Consider the following 15,036-nt stretch of genomic DNA (forward strand, 5'->3'; position numbering starts at 1 on the left):
TGTTCGAACCGTTTTAAATTCGAATTTGTTATTTCGTATTCGTATTGTATGCGTTTTAGTAGGGTATGCCATGAGAATGGACACTAAGAAGGGATTTTTCTAAATTCTCCCGCGGGGGGAGAGGGAGAGGATTAAGCTTAACCGGAAGAATGACTTCTACTGTACTATTTTAGATGCGATTTTTTGTTTTCAACTACGTTTAGTCTTCATTGAGTACTTAGGTGTATTAAATTGATAACATTTCAGACATTTCGATTTTAAAAATGTTTGATTCGTTTTAAATTCGAATTTGTTATTGCACATTGGTTTGATTATAGAACGATTGTAAACGTTCCAGAAAATTGATCAAATTGAAGATAGTTTGTTTGATTCTGGGCAATTCTCTTCAGCAGTAGGTGTTATATGACAATTACTATGGTTATTGAAATATTGAATGTAAATGGGGTTTGCTTGCAAAACCTCCACGGACGAAGTTGCGGGTAACAGCTAGTTTGACAATAAACTGACAAATAATACTTGAATAGAATAAATACATACATACATACATATAGTTATAGGCAGGGCTGTGGAGTCCCGTAAAAATCTACCGACCAGGGGAGGACTTGTTACCGAAAGAGACCCGGAATTTCTGATGTCATCACGTGATCTCAGAATAAAAGATTCAATAAATAGTTCTAATAAAGATAGAGCATAGAAACTTTTTATTCCAAAGCTAAAAGACTCCTCTGAGTAATATATAAATATGTATTCGATAATTTTTACTTTTCCGGCTGTTATATTTAACAGAGGGAAAGTGTAGCGCTCGGTCAAAAAATGACCCCTCCCAAATTTTTACATTTTTGGACTCGGGACACCTTGAAATTTGAGATATGCAAAAGATTTGAGTTTTTTTTTTTTTCTATATGTGTGGATGTTAGACTCTGTGTGCGTGCCATGATTTTGTACACCCTGTTTGAAGCCTAATAATTTCTGTGGTCAAAATCGGAGTCAGATGAGGACACAGGAGTTAGTTATTAAGTGTCAAAGTGGTTGAACTAAATCGTGAACTAAAACATTCTAACATCTTAGGCGAGAACATCTTAGCAGGTTTTACTGTACTATTATAAAATGACAAAAAAGCTTACTTTGAGGGTAGAGACGAGTTTTATTTTATTTTTTTATTTTTATTTTGAACGCTAATAACGAGTAAAATATTCATTAAGAGATATGACACATGACCACTTTTATGTCTTCACCCTATTGACTTTTAATTAAGAACCAACGTTTAATAGTATTAATGCCCCTTTATATGCAAGCTACAGTGCCATATTTCGTTTCTTAAACTTTACCCATTCTGAGATATTGTTTAATATATCAGAACAGAAAATAAAGAATTTAAACAAATTGGATGCCAACACACGTGTGAATTTTTCCACTTTATTGACATTTTTGGGGTTTTGGGAGGTCTCCAAACGTGTAGATTTGCAAATAAACTGGGCGGTCAAATTTGACACGATTCCAATACTTTTTCATTTTATATACATAACAGTCGCGGTCGCATTACACAGGTGGTCATTTAATACAGGTAACTTATATGAAGACTCTATGGATAAACTATTCCATGCTGGAAATTTTTGCCCGTTTTGGCAGGTGCCCGTCAAATGCAGGTGGTCACCTAAACAGTTTTCACTGTATGTATAAATTTATTATAACAACAGTAAATATATATATTAAAATAACAGGTGTGAAAATAAATAGGTGTGTTTAAATTTAGTAATAGGCCAAATGACTGCTGGATTAAATCAGTCTACTTCTCTGCTATTATTTTTAATTAATTTCAAAATAATTTGTCTTTAGAGGCAGGTCTCACTCCGGGCTGATTCTTTTCTTCCAGAATATTGTAAATTATTTATAAGTTACTAGCTTACCCGTCGTGCATTGCTGCTATCTCAGAAGAAACGAAATTCAAGCAAACTCGTTATGATAAAATTTAATTTACATTTTATCATTTTTATTGAAACTTATTATTATTATTTATTTTCATCGGGAAAACATTTCAAAGTGTCGTTTCAATTCTATTTATTTATTAGAGTGCTTGTGGATACACGATATTTTTTGTTTTTCCGTCTGGTGCGAACACAAATAAATCAGAAGGTTTTCCGACGCGTTAGCTGGCCACATACAGTTGTCCATGCGAGAAGCACGGATTCTCCAAATAGCCCACACACTTGCAGCGATTGTCGGAAGTGCGATATTCCCCATTTTTATATATTTTTTTAATCCTTTATGATTTTAACTATTTAATTGCTTCTTCCGCTCTTCTGTGTGGTTGCAGCTTTCTGTCTTATATATATATATATATATATATAAATAGCCAAAAAATATATATATATAAAAATAGCCAAAAATATTTATATATATTTTGGCTATTTTTCTGCAGTGGGGAAAAAGGGTTGGCAACCTGTCGAGTGTACAGGAGGGTATTTAAGACGACGTTGACTGGCTATGGGACTTCTTCCTTCCTGTTCAGGACATCAGTGAATTGTACGGAGCAAGAGACAGTTTTCAGGTACATGAGGTACAGCACAAATCGGAATCAAGATCCCTCGACCATTTTTTTCGGAACTTGGCCTTTGGATCTCGCATCTTATTTAGTGCCCTTCAAGTGACGTGTGCCGCTGAATATCTATATGGAAACGTTGTCATACATTGTGAAAGATTCTTTTCTACTACGGTTTCTTTGTCCTGCAACAAATTGTGTTACGGCGTGTGAACTATCTGTGACTGTATTATTTTAACAGTGAGAACTTTTAGTGCGTGTAGAATTGTATCTTGTGGACCTATATATAATCATACAAATACATATATTTTGTTGTTAAATTGTCTCTTTGTGTCTCTTCCCCATGTGGTAATTCACATACACCTACAATTAGTGAGAATATTAAATCTTGCGATTTTCCACACTTCCTCAACATGTTGTGAAATTTCTGATAGTTGGATAATAAACCGTTTTATTGTAATTTGTCTTTTTAAATTATTTTGAGTCGATATTAAAATTTGCAAAAGGGGGATCCCTAGATCGGTAAAATAGGCGAATTTCCTCCTACAACTTCGGTTGTTGTTCGAGATACAGTTAAGGTTTTAACAAAGTTCGAGTGAATACGTAATTAGCAAAAAAAAAAGTTGAAATAAAGTGATTAAACAAAACTTATTACAAATATCGTAAAAAAAAAAAACAGTTCACAAATGCATATATAGAGATATTTTTTGAAGGGGGAAACGGTCTTTACAATTTGAAATCGATCGCGCACACAGTGAAATGCTCGTATACACGCACGCCATTTATCGTAGGATAAATGTACTATGCCAGAAACCTTCGCGGGAGTATAACTTCCCAAAGATTCATGGCAATCGGATAAACGGTGTGGTAATGTATGAAAGACAGACAGACATAAATTAATCTATATATATAAAAATGAATGTAAGTACAGTAATACCCCGAACTTACGAGATAGGTGGGACCGAGCAGTAACCACGTAAGTCGGGGTATAATTTCGCATATAAATACATACAAATAATTTTTAATTGGGGCCGGAGACTAAAGAAAACAATAATTTAGAAAAAAATGTTTAATGAAATCTTAGATAATACATATGTATAACAAATTAGGCCTATATTATTTTACAATTTTTCACATTTACTTGATTATTACGCCTAATTTTAACATTGTTTCCATCTCAGCGATAATACTGTGACGCTTACGAATGATGCTTGAATTTAAAGATTGAGCATTTTTCACAGCTTCGAGAATTTTTTCTTTGCCTTTTATAATTGTTCTGACGGTCAATTCCAGTAGATCAAACTTCTTTGCCAATTCACAAATTTTCATTTTTGTATCGAAGTCTTTAATAATGGGTACGTTCGTAAACTCAAATGAGTTAAACGCGTTAGTAACGAATCGTTCGAAAAGTCTAACGAAATAGGAATAACGATGACTTCATTCTCGCTTAACTCGTTTGACTTTACGAACATACCCAATGTTAACTTTACATTCCAAAGATAAAGTTTTTCCATTCTTGTTTGATGCAGAATTAGTTATACTTCGTTTGAATGACATAGTAGAGTCTCTCAAGTCTCCGTAGATATAACAAACACAGAAATAAATAACACAAAATAAATTGTAGCTATGTGTGGATTCCGCGCAACACGTCCGAACATGTAAGCTGAACAATAGTGTGGGGGAGTGAGTAATCAAGGGTTGTGTGGTGCTCAAACAAAAGATGAATCGATGAGATTTGAAAATCGCATAACTCTGGGTTCGCGTAAGTCGAGGTATTACTGTATTAAATTTAATAAGAGATGGTGCCTAACACTTTCCTCTAAAGACAAGTTATTTAGAAATTAATTAAAAATAAAGGCAGAGAAGTAGCTTGATTTAATCCAGCAGTCACTTGACCAATTACAGGTATACCTCACCTTACGTCGGTAATTGGTTCCAGGAGAACGACTTAAGTCGAGAAACGACGTAAGTCAAATTTACTTGCCACAAGGCTAAACCATAAATTACCAATTCCCATTCTGTATTTTATTTATTAATGCATTTTTAATAATACAGTAGAACCTCGAAAACTCGGCTCTCGATAACCCGGCACTCCGGATAACTCGGGCACACCCTGGCAGGGCAAAAAAAAACCTTAGTTAATTAATTTTCATTATAGACAGCTCTATAAAAGTATAAATGCTCTCATAAAGTATTTTTCTGAGGTCTGTCTTATCAGGTAAATTACTGTACACAGTGTATTCATTAATTTTCATTTTCATGTAGTAAAGGCTCTATGCCTTCATAAAGGACGTACTTTTCCTTTGTTTAAGGGTATTTGGGCAGTTTATTCTCTGTTGTATTCTCAAGTAAACAGTACATACAAGTACAGTACAGTATTTTCTGAGGAAACACTCGTACTTATTTTTTTTAACCCCATTCCCGATAACCCGGCATTTTCACAAACTCGGCCACCCTTCGGTCCACATTAGGCCGAGTTTTCGAGGTTCTACTGTATATGGTTAGTAAGGATCTATTTTAACCTTACAAACAAATCAATTTTAGTTTTTAATATAGTACAGAAAAAAGTAATTTAAATTTACAAATGCATGTACAGTACTGTAAATACAGTATATACTTGTAAATGTATATATTATAATATGATTTTATGTGCTTTAAACATTTTTCTAGTGATATTACGACTTCAATATTTGTGGTGGACAGACGTAAAGTCGAATAAAATAACTTAAACTTGATTTTTATTTTTCCATATACTTTCTTGACAAACGATGTATAATTGGGAACGACGTAAGTCGAGGTATACCTGTACTAATATATATCAGATTTCGGGACATCTGTATATGTTTAAATTTAATAATTTTAATCCAACTTTCGGCTGCAACTATCTGAATTTGGGTCAAATGTTATGTATAGAATCAGAATTTATAGTGTGAGGAGGGGAGTTTTTTGTGAAAAAACTAATCAGCAGTAGCATATTCAGAGATAACCAAAGGGAAAGCTAACTCAAAAATTAAAAATATTTGAATAATTAATAAATAATTTATTGACATGTTTGTGACAATTTTATTGCAAAATCTTATAAAATGTTGCTATCATACATATTTAAGTTCAAACATTTAAATTAAAAACTTTTTTATGCCAATGAAGAGGCTTAAGCCCCTATAGTCCTCCTATTGTATCTACCGTTGCTAATTAGTCTATTATTTGGGATAATTTTCAGATTGTTTATCAGTCATTGAATTTATGAGCCATATTGACAGGCTGAGGGAGTAGTTACTGTGGAAATCATTAACGCTTCTGCAGTTCTGATGTGGCAGGGTCTTGCATCAAGAATTATGACACCTGATGCGTGCCACCTCCTTATCAATCTGCTGCTACAGAAAATTAAGTTATGTCGATTTCATTATCAGCATATTGCTGGCAATGGAATCGGCATCCTAAATATAAAATATATATTTTAACATGTATAATAGAGTCCAAATTATTTTTCTTTCAAGCAAGTTGCCATTAGTGTTAAAAACTGTTTTTAATTTCCATAACACTAAACATACTTGGAGAGAAAGTCTAAAACAAAATCATAAAACAACTTACTCATAAACATTTAAACTTTCTGGGGAATTTTAAAATAGAAATGTGATTTAATACTGGAGTAATAGTAGTAGTCTGTTTATGCATTATTGCCTGGGGGAGCAGTAAGTGAGCACAGGCTTCTGGATGACTTTTGTGGTTTTGTGTGTGAGTTTTAATAACAAATTCCCATGTTAAGTTTTGGCAATTTTGGTGTCAAAATGCTCAGTAAAACCCTAGCATGTAAATAAATTATTTTTTGAAAAATATAATTAAATATCAGATAAGATAGAATCAAAAAACACTTAATCTTTGCCGCTTAATAACAAAGAGGTATTTTGACATTTTTGGGTCCTGTTTTTTGGAAAATAAAGCCAGACAATTGCTTCGTATTTTTGCAGAGTTTGGTGAATTTTGCTTGAACTATGGATAACTTTTCCATAGTTCAACCAAATTAAAGTCTGAGGATGGCAACAAATTTAATCCAAAACAGCTTGATAAAAGCATGTGTGTACTGTAAAATTGAATTCCAGTTAACGAATAAAATTATTTAATTACAATTTAGTCTGAAGTTTTAATTAAAAAAGATGATAAAAAAGAAAGAATAAAATGGAATGTTAAAAATATATACATTTTAAAATAATATATTTACATGCATCTCCTAAAATGCAACATAAGATTACATTTTAACATAGATTACATTCAGAGAAACATTTGCTATTGATGGTGTTCAGGTAAAGGCGCATAACTTTTTAGTTCTGTCTTATTTTATATGAAAAAAGTATGTCTGCATCTTAATAAATAAATAAATTAATACAAATAATTAAAATTTAAAGGGTTTGCAGTTTAACTGATTTGAATGTTAATATTAGATTGTTGGAATATTTATTAAGTTTATTATGTTTTTTTTATTGTATTTTTCATATGTCTATCTTCTGTTGCTGAAATTAAGTTCTGAAAACATGTAAGGAAAATTTACTGCCTTTTTAACTTCCTTATAATAAGATTGATTTTAAATAAGGTTACTACTGTATAAGTTAAACTTAATAAAAATATTTTTAACATATAAACATAATACATTTGCAATTTGATTATCTTGAATTATGTTTTTTCTATACATTATGGATACGTAAAATTTTATTGTAGATTATACAAAATGAGTAGACAGATAAATTCAAATCAAACAAAAAAAGTAGCTAAGTTATGGAAAATATTACATCTTTTTTTTATTTGTGAAATAAATTAGTAAAATATATTTTCTGTGTTAATTCTGATATTAGCTTGTTTATAGTTGTAAATTTTGTTCCATTATTATGTTAGTTACAACTAGCAGGAATCCTTGAAATCGACTGTTTTATTGAATTAAAATATAATGAGCTTATTTAAAATTTGGCATTCTACACAAAAATAATCACTACAGCAAGTGTTATTTGGGCTGTTTACAGATGATTCACTGGAAACAGCCCAGATTTGTGTCAGCCTGCTCTCTGGTACCATGAGGCTCCTCCTGTCTCTTAAGCTGTGGTCACACCTTGCTATTTCCAGTTGCGCAGGCAACTTTAACCGCAACAAAGTGCGAGTTGCACACATCTTGTTATGGTCAAATTGTTCATTGGCATTGCAACTCGGAAACACGTGACTTTATAATAAACCAACATCCGCTCTGTTTGCTTTATTTTTTTCTTTAATGCAAACGAATATCATTGGCAAATGGTTGTACTTTCTACTTAGTTCTTTAGCTATATTTAAAATAATAATGTCATTACTAAACTAAAAACAATCTACATTTTATATCCAGAAATCTGAAAATCTTGCAATTAATGGCAAGACTTTTGCTTATCTCATGCCATGCCTGTGTTCTTTTTTCTTTTCTTTGATAAAACATAGAATTAAAACTTCACGGGCATTCGTGAGTCCGAATAAGCTCGATCAACCTCAATTCTATTGCAGTACCAGTTGGTATTTTCACTTTCTGCCACGACATTAACTGCTTTCAAAGTTGCCACTATATGATATAGCACAAAGGCATTTGCTGATCAGATGCGTGTTAGCAATCAGCGTGAGTAGAACAAACTTTTTGCTTTTAGTTGAAGTTGCAGTTGCGTCAATTTTTGAAGGGAGTTTGCTAGTTAACTCTTTAAACTCTGAAAATTACTTCTTGCTATGCACTGTACCTGGATACAAAATTGTTTTTGCCCCACAGGATAGGCTTTAATGATGGGAAGTCTTCTTCTCAGTAGTGGAAGAGTTCAAATTTGTTTTTGTGATATAATGGTGTGAGGAAGAATCAGGATTATCTTGCTGTAGTTATTTGTGCAGTTCTTTCTCAGTTATTGTGCTTTTAATTATATTTGATGTTTTATAATACAATAATACCCCAAACTTACACGATAGGTGGGACTGAGCAATAACCACATAAGTCAGGGTATAATTTTGCAATTTGTGTAAAATCCAAGTTGGATGTATGTAAGCTAATAAATGTTCTTGTTAATCTTATCTCATCTTTTGATTCGTTCATGATTACAAGAAATCACCAGATAGTCTCTCAAGTCTCCATAGATATAACAAACACAGAAATAAACAACAAAAAATAAATTGTAGCTATGTGTCAATTCTGTACAACACGTCCAAACATGTAAGCTGAACAATAGTGTGAGGGACGAGTGAGTAATCAAGAGTTGCATGGTGCTCAAACAAAAGACAAATCAACAAGATTTGAAAATCACATAACTCCGGGTTCGTGTAAGTCGAGGTATTACTGTATTAAAAAACTTATTTTATGCTTGCTTTTCATTTCAAAATTATTTTGTAAGGAGCAGTCATTTCTAAAGCAAACTAATTCACACTTAATTTACTATTTGTTAGCAATTCCTTTAGGCCTTATTGAGAGTTTGTTGTTCTGTTTAGCTGTGAGTCATGAGATGATTTTTCCATTTTGTTTAGAATAATTTACTTGTTTCTTTATATTCTCTATCTGCTGTTTCCAAAGTGTCAGTTGCAAGAGATTTTACAATCACCTGACATATTTGTCCATTAGACTTAACATTATATTTTTGCCATTCACACCTGAACCATTGCACCTTTTCAAAATTTCTCTTCAGCGGTCTCATCATCTACAGGGTAAGAGCTTTTATACCAAATTTTAATTTTATACCTAAACTGTATTTTTAGCCCTAGCAATTTACTCAAACTAAGTTGGAAAAACTGAAAGCTTCTTTTAATTAATATATAGCTACTATTAATATATGCTATTTTGCACAAGAAGTAATACATTTAGAAGATTACTGAATTCAACAAAATTTAAATTTTGATAAATATATAAGAAATAGAGTGGAACCTGATAAACTTAAATAAATCTGTTGGGGAAAAAATTCAGTCAGTGTTATGAGTTTTCTTATAACACTGATCATCTGAGAAATTGAGAACAACATAATGTTAGCATATAAAAGGAGCCCTATAATATATAATTTACATAGAAATATCAAAGATCCAGACAGTCATATTCTACCAGGAGTTTACTCTATTCTCTCTTCCACTAGCCATCGCATTCTGTGGTAGTGCTAGTGAAATGTAAACAATATGGCTACAAATCGAGGATAAGACATGTAGATATCTTTTAACTTTGTATTAAAACAATGATTTGATATTGCTCTTTGCCCACGGAGGTTATTATAATGAACAGAAAATCCATTTTCACAAGTTTCTGGTAGAAATCAAATTAATAAAAGTATGAGTTTTGAAGTTAAAGATTTGAAAGAAGGTATAACGAAGTCGATGATTGTCTGCTCAGCAGTTGAATAAAAAGTTTCTCAGTTTAAGCTGTGACTGTTATTTGTCCTACTGTATAGAAAAAAGGCAGTTTGAAAAAGATATTACAGTGCTTTAAGTTTATTTCTAATACTCACACCTCGACATAAAAAACTTTAAAAAAGCATCCTTTTTATTTACTTTTCTAATGTTTTTGGCCAGTTTGAATTACATTTTCTAACATTTCCAGCCAGTTTGAATTACATTTTCTAACATTTCCAGCCAGTTTGAATGGCCTGGAATGGTTTATCTTTATTATTATTATTATTATTTTTATTTTTTTTTTTTTTAAGTTTTTTCTACATACATTCCAATTACATTTTTTGATTGGAGATTATATTAATCTCTGTTTTTGATCAGCCATTCCGATTGGTTGATTCTGCTCATCTATGCTTTCCGAATGGTTGTTCCCTTGTTACTAAGAGTAACAGGACCCTGACTCGGATTGCAGGAGAAGTCAAACTCGTAGCTAAATTCAATCTCCCAACCGGAGATGGTCGATCTTAGGACTACATTCTTTCCTCAATTTATGACTTTGTGTCGCATTTTAACATAAACGAAATCTGTGTGTAGCTACAACCATTTTATCTTGCATTCTAAATCTAAAAAAAATTTTTTGCGAATTTGATAACGGATTTGGATCCGTCCAGAATCTCACATTATCAAGTAGTGGAAAATCTTATAACAGAAGTGGAGATGAAAATAGAAAAAGAAGACATTGAAGAATTTTTAAAAAATTACACATAATAACAGCTATAATTGTTATGAACTTAAAGATCAGATGCGTGTTTGCAATCAACGTGAGTAGAACAAGCATTTTGTTTCTAGTTGTGGTTGCAGTTGCGTCAATTTTTGAAGGGAGTTTGCTAGTTAACTCTTTAAACTCTGAAAATTACTTCTTGCTTTGTACTGTACCTGAAAGACCAAAAAAAATTTTTGAAGATTAATTATTTAGAAAGGCTTAAACCTCACATTCAGAAATTCTACATTGATAATATATTAGTTTTGGATAGAATGCATGTGGCATTGGACACTCGACATCAAAATTCTTCACCACAGTGATATAAATGAAGAAAATTACTAATTATCAAGTACAAAAGTGCACAAAATAATTCATTATACTGGAGATAAAACTGCTCTAGCACTTGAAATACTGAAAAATAAAGTTGTTTCTACAGCTGCAACAGTGTATGGAATTAAGATAGAAGAAACAGCCTGACAACAACTGGCACAATTACTTAACACAAAGATTTGTACAGCAGGACTGATCATAAAGGAAGATCAACCCTGGTTGGCCTCATCTTTAGATGTATGGATTTTTAATAATCATTCTGTGATAATTGTAGATATAAAGTGTCTGTTTTCAAGAAGGAAAAAAATTACTTGTCAATTTTAATCAAAAACAACAAGTATTTAAAATTTTAAAATAGTAATGTAAATTTATAAAATATCTCATTGGTATTATACACAAATTCAAATTAGAATGTATATATCAGGTTGTGATTTTTGTTATTTTTTTGTATTTTCTCAGATTCAATAGTGAGGTTGAGGCCGAAGTTTTAAACACAAAAATGTGTACGTCAGATGTTCAGCATCACTTTCTTGTAAGCCTAGAAGTTTGACAATGGTGTTTGGATAGTCAATGGAATCATGCTCGACATTCCAAACACCATTGTCAAACTTCTAGGCTTATAGGAAAGTGGCGTTGAATGTCCAATGTACACATTTTCACATTTAAAACTTCGGCCTCAACCTTGCTATTACATTAAAATACTGATCAAAATTGATCATGAATTTTTAAGTAGTAATGTTCCTGTATTAGAAAGATTTTATTTTGAATATTTATTATCTTCATTAAGAAATTAAAACTATTAAATAATATAACATAAATGGTTTATTCTGATTTAATAACAGTCAGCTGTAGATTTACTAAAACACTACAAATATGAACAATATCATCAATATAAGGAATTAAATCAACATTAATTTTTGAATTTATTATATTAAATAAGTTAATTCTTTGTATCACACATTCAACACATTCTTACACTGGCAATTTTATATGTTTTGTGAATTGTAATTGATTTGGATTAGCAAAAGGAAGCATAACTAATAATACTTGCATTTTCTATGCAATCAATAATAACTTAACATTTTGAATAATTTTTCTTGAAACATTCAGGCATTGTAGTCTGTACTTCAGTACGAGTTTGCCAAAAATTCAATTCTTTGTTGCAACACACAAGTCAGTCGAAACTGCTTTAAGTTTATGCTGGATGGTTGCACGGTACAAACCAAATAAATTTTCGAGGGAAGCAAAAGAGCAAGTTTTAATTTCATAAGGAATATAGCTAATTTGTCCTCATTTCTTACTGAGTCTTGATGATTTGATTGTGGCAAAAGTGAGAGCAGCAAAACAAAAACTCTTGGATAAACTGACATTAACTCCTGATAAGATTTTTAATCATTCTTAACTGTATAATATCCTAAAAATACACATGCTCTATAATTATTGCCAGCAGATGTGTTAATAGAACATGAACAACTCTTAGGTGTTGTTTGAGTTGATTTTTTCATCTTCAAAAAAATAGCATTTAAATGACATAAGTTGACAATTTAACATCTGATCATTAGTTTGATGTGCAATCTAATTAAGAATAAAAATAAAAAGGTTAACATATAATTACATTATATAATTTACATGCTTACATATATCATTGAAGCTTGATGATTCAAACTTAGGTTGTGCTCAGTCTCAAGTATTATGTGCATTTCTTTATTGGTGTTTTTCTTGAACAATTGGACTTCTTTTTGGACTTGTCTTCCTTGCAGTTTGTTTTGTATATCTGAAGTATCTGTTGTTTTTTGTTAAGTGAATTTTGATTGCTTTCTTTCTCAATGTTCCAAATTCTTTGGTTGTAACTTGGATGGTTCTGTTGGTTACTGCATGCATTTCCAATAAAATGTCGACTGCAAATTTTACTATGTTTAGTTGGTTGCTACTCTGACACATCAAGACTATAAAATTAAAAAATATATATATTAGTGCATTATATGTAATAAGTGAGTAATAAAAAAATAAATAGAATAATAAACAAAATAATAGAAAACTGTATTAAATATAAAGAATACATTTAACAAAATGTTAAATGTATTAAGTATATAAATGTAAACATAAATATTTAGAATGTTTATTAAGCTAATAACGTACACAAAGAAATGAAACTTACCGTTTTCTATGTGTAAACGAGATCATTTTCATCATCTTCCCAACTCCCCTTGTGATTTGGAAATCTATAAAATGATACTTTGTGTGTAACATTTCTGCAGTTTGCATAAGTATTGCTACAACCACATACAGAACAATTAGTATTACTCGTTTCAATAAAAGAAGTGTTCACATGCGATAGCAATCGGCACTGACCAGTTTTGTAGAAATTGGCCACGAGAGTGTGCTGTAAAAAAACAAGTGCACAAGACATATACTGTATTTCTGTATTTTCTGTAATTCAATGTTTCAAAGAAATATAAATATTTTTAAAATTTCCTATTAAGGAAATACTTTTTAATGAGTTTTAGATTGTTGAATTGTTAAATTAAAAAGAATAAATTTTAAAAAATCTTTAAATTATTTTAGCAATGCTTTTTATTTTACTTTTCAGATGGAAAGGCGGATTCGCCTAAAGACTCTAAACCCTTACATAACGTGCAAAATCTGTAAAGGATATTTAATTGATGCTACAACTGTTACAGAGTGTCTACATACATGTAAGTATTTAAATTAAATCTATCAATATATAAAGTCAAATCTTGATTTAGCATTAAACTGAAGAATTTTAAACAATAAGAATCATATGGTAAAAGTGATTAACCAGTGATTATGCATAATTACCAATCATCTTGGCAAGTTTGATAAATTTCACTAAATTTCTCACTTTTACCAGTGATTTTGCATAATTCCCAAATGAAGTTGGTATATTGGGTGTATAAATATTAGTGATGCCACGAATAGTGATTTTGCTGAATACCGAACATTCAGCTACGCTCTTGGCCGAAGCGCCGAATATTCGGCGGCCGAATGTTCGGCAAAATATGTGTACATTTCGCGGGTGATATGTTACGACCTGATACATTGCGGTGGGTGCGGTAGCGACACTGCGGGCACATTTGTTTTATTTGCGAGTAGATCATGTCACAACATGCATTATTTGTTCATTGTTACATCAAATTGCGTTACTAATTATTACTAAAAAATATCACTGTATCACTTTATATGAAAACTGTTCGCCTAGATCGGACGGCAGACCTTTACAAGTGGTGGTCAGCAAACGCAAAACAGTATCCAAGCCTGACAGAATTTGCTAAGATTTATCTATCGTCTCCCGGCAGTAGTGTATATAGTGAGAGGCTATTTTCAGAAGCAGGTATAGTTTATGAGGAAAAGCGCAATCGTTTGCTATCAACAAATGCTGAAAAAATTGTTTTCATTCATTACAACTTACCACTGATATATTTTAAGTATTAAATGTAATAATTTATGATTAAAATAAATACGTTTTGAGTAATATGTGCGTTTTTTTTTCATGATTTGGTATTCGGTATTCGGCCGAATGTTGCATACTATTTGGCCGAATACCGAATATTAAAAAAAGTAGCCGAATAGGCCGAATACCGAATAGTAGCCGAATATTCGTGGCATCTCTAATAAATATGACTCTGCCCTTTTTTAATAAACGGCGTTAGTAGTACTGCTTGCATGCAACTGATTCTGTCAACACTTTTATTTGAAAGGTTTGACAGCATTCTTCAAAAATAAATCTGAGACATCTGTTTAAAGTGTAAACAATAATTATTTTTATTTGATTAAAAATGTTGAGTTTTGTGCCAGGAAAACAGTATTTGCGGGAAGTCTTGCTTCATTATTTTATTTCAAAGAAAACTGTAGCAGAAACATATCATTTGCTGTTGGAAATTTACGGTGAACGTGCTCCATCCAATACAACTTGCAAACAGTGGTTTCGATGGTTTAAAAATAATGATTTTGATACACACGACAAAGAACATGGAAAACCACCAAAAAAATTCTAAGATGAAGAATTGGAAACATTACTTGACGACGATCC

General features: G+C 31.5%; 1 long non-coding RNA gene across 1 annotated transcript in view; it reads left to right on the top strand.

Annotated features, from left to right (window-relative positions):
• The window catches only part of LOC111634003, a 55,545-nt gene extending 41,065 nt beyond the window's left edge, over window positions 1–14,480 (top strand). Inside the window, exon 3 of the long non-coding RNA XR_002758130.1 lies at window positions 13,576–14,480. This is a non-coding gene — a long non-coding RNA (uncharacterized LOC111634003). The remainder of the gene's footprint in view (window positions 1–13,575) is intronic.
• Window positions 14,481–15,036: the final 556 nt, after the last annotated feature.

This window comes from Centruroides sculpturatus, unplaced genomic scaffold (assembly GCF_000671375.1).
Source record: "Centruroides sculpturatus isolate CEXI.00-Female unplaced genomic scaffold, Cexi_2.0 scaffold736, whole genome shotgun sequence".
Classification (NCBI taxonomy): Eukaryota; Metazoa; Arthropoda; class Arachnida; order Scorpiones; family Buthidae; genus Centruroides; species Centruroides sculpturatus.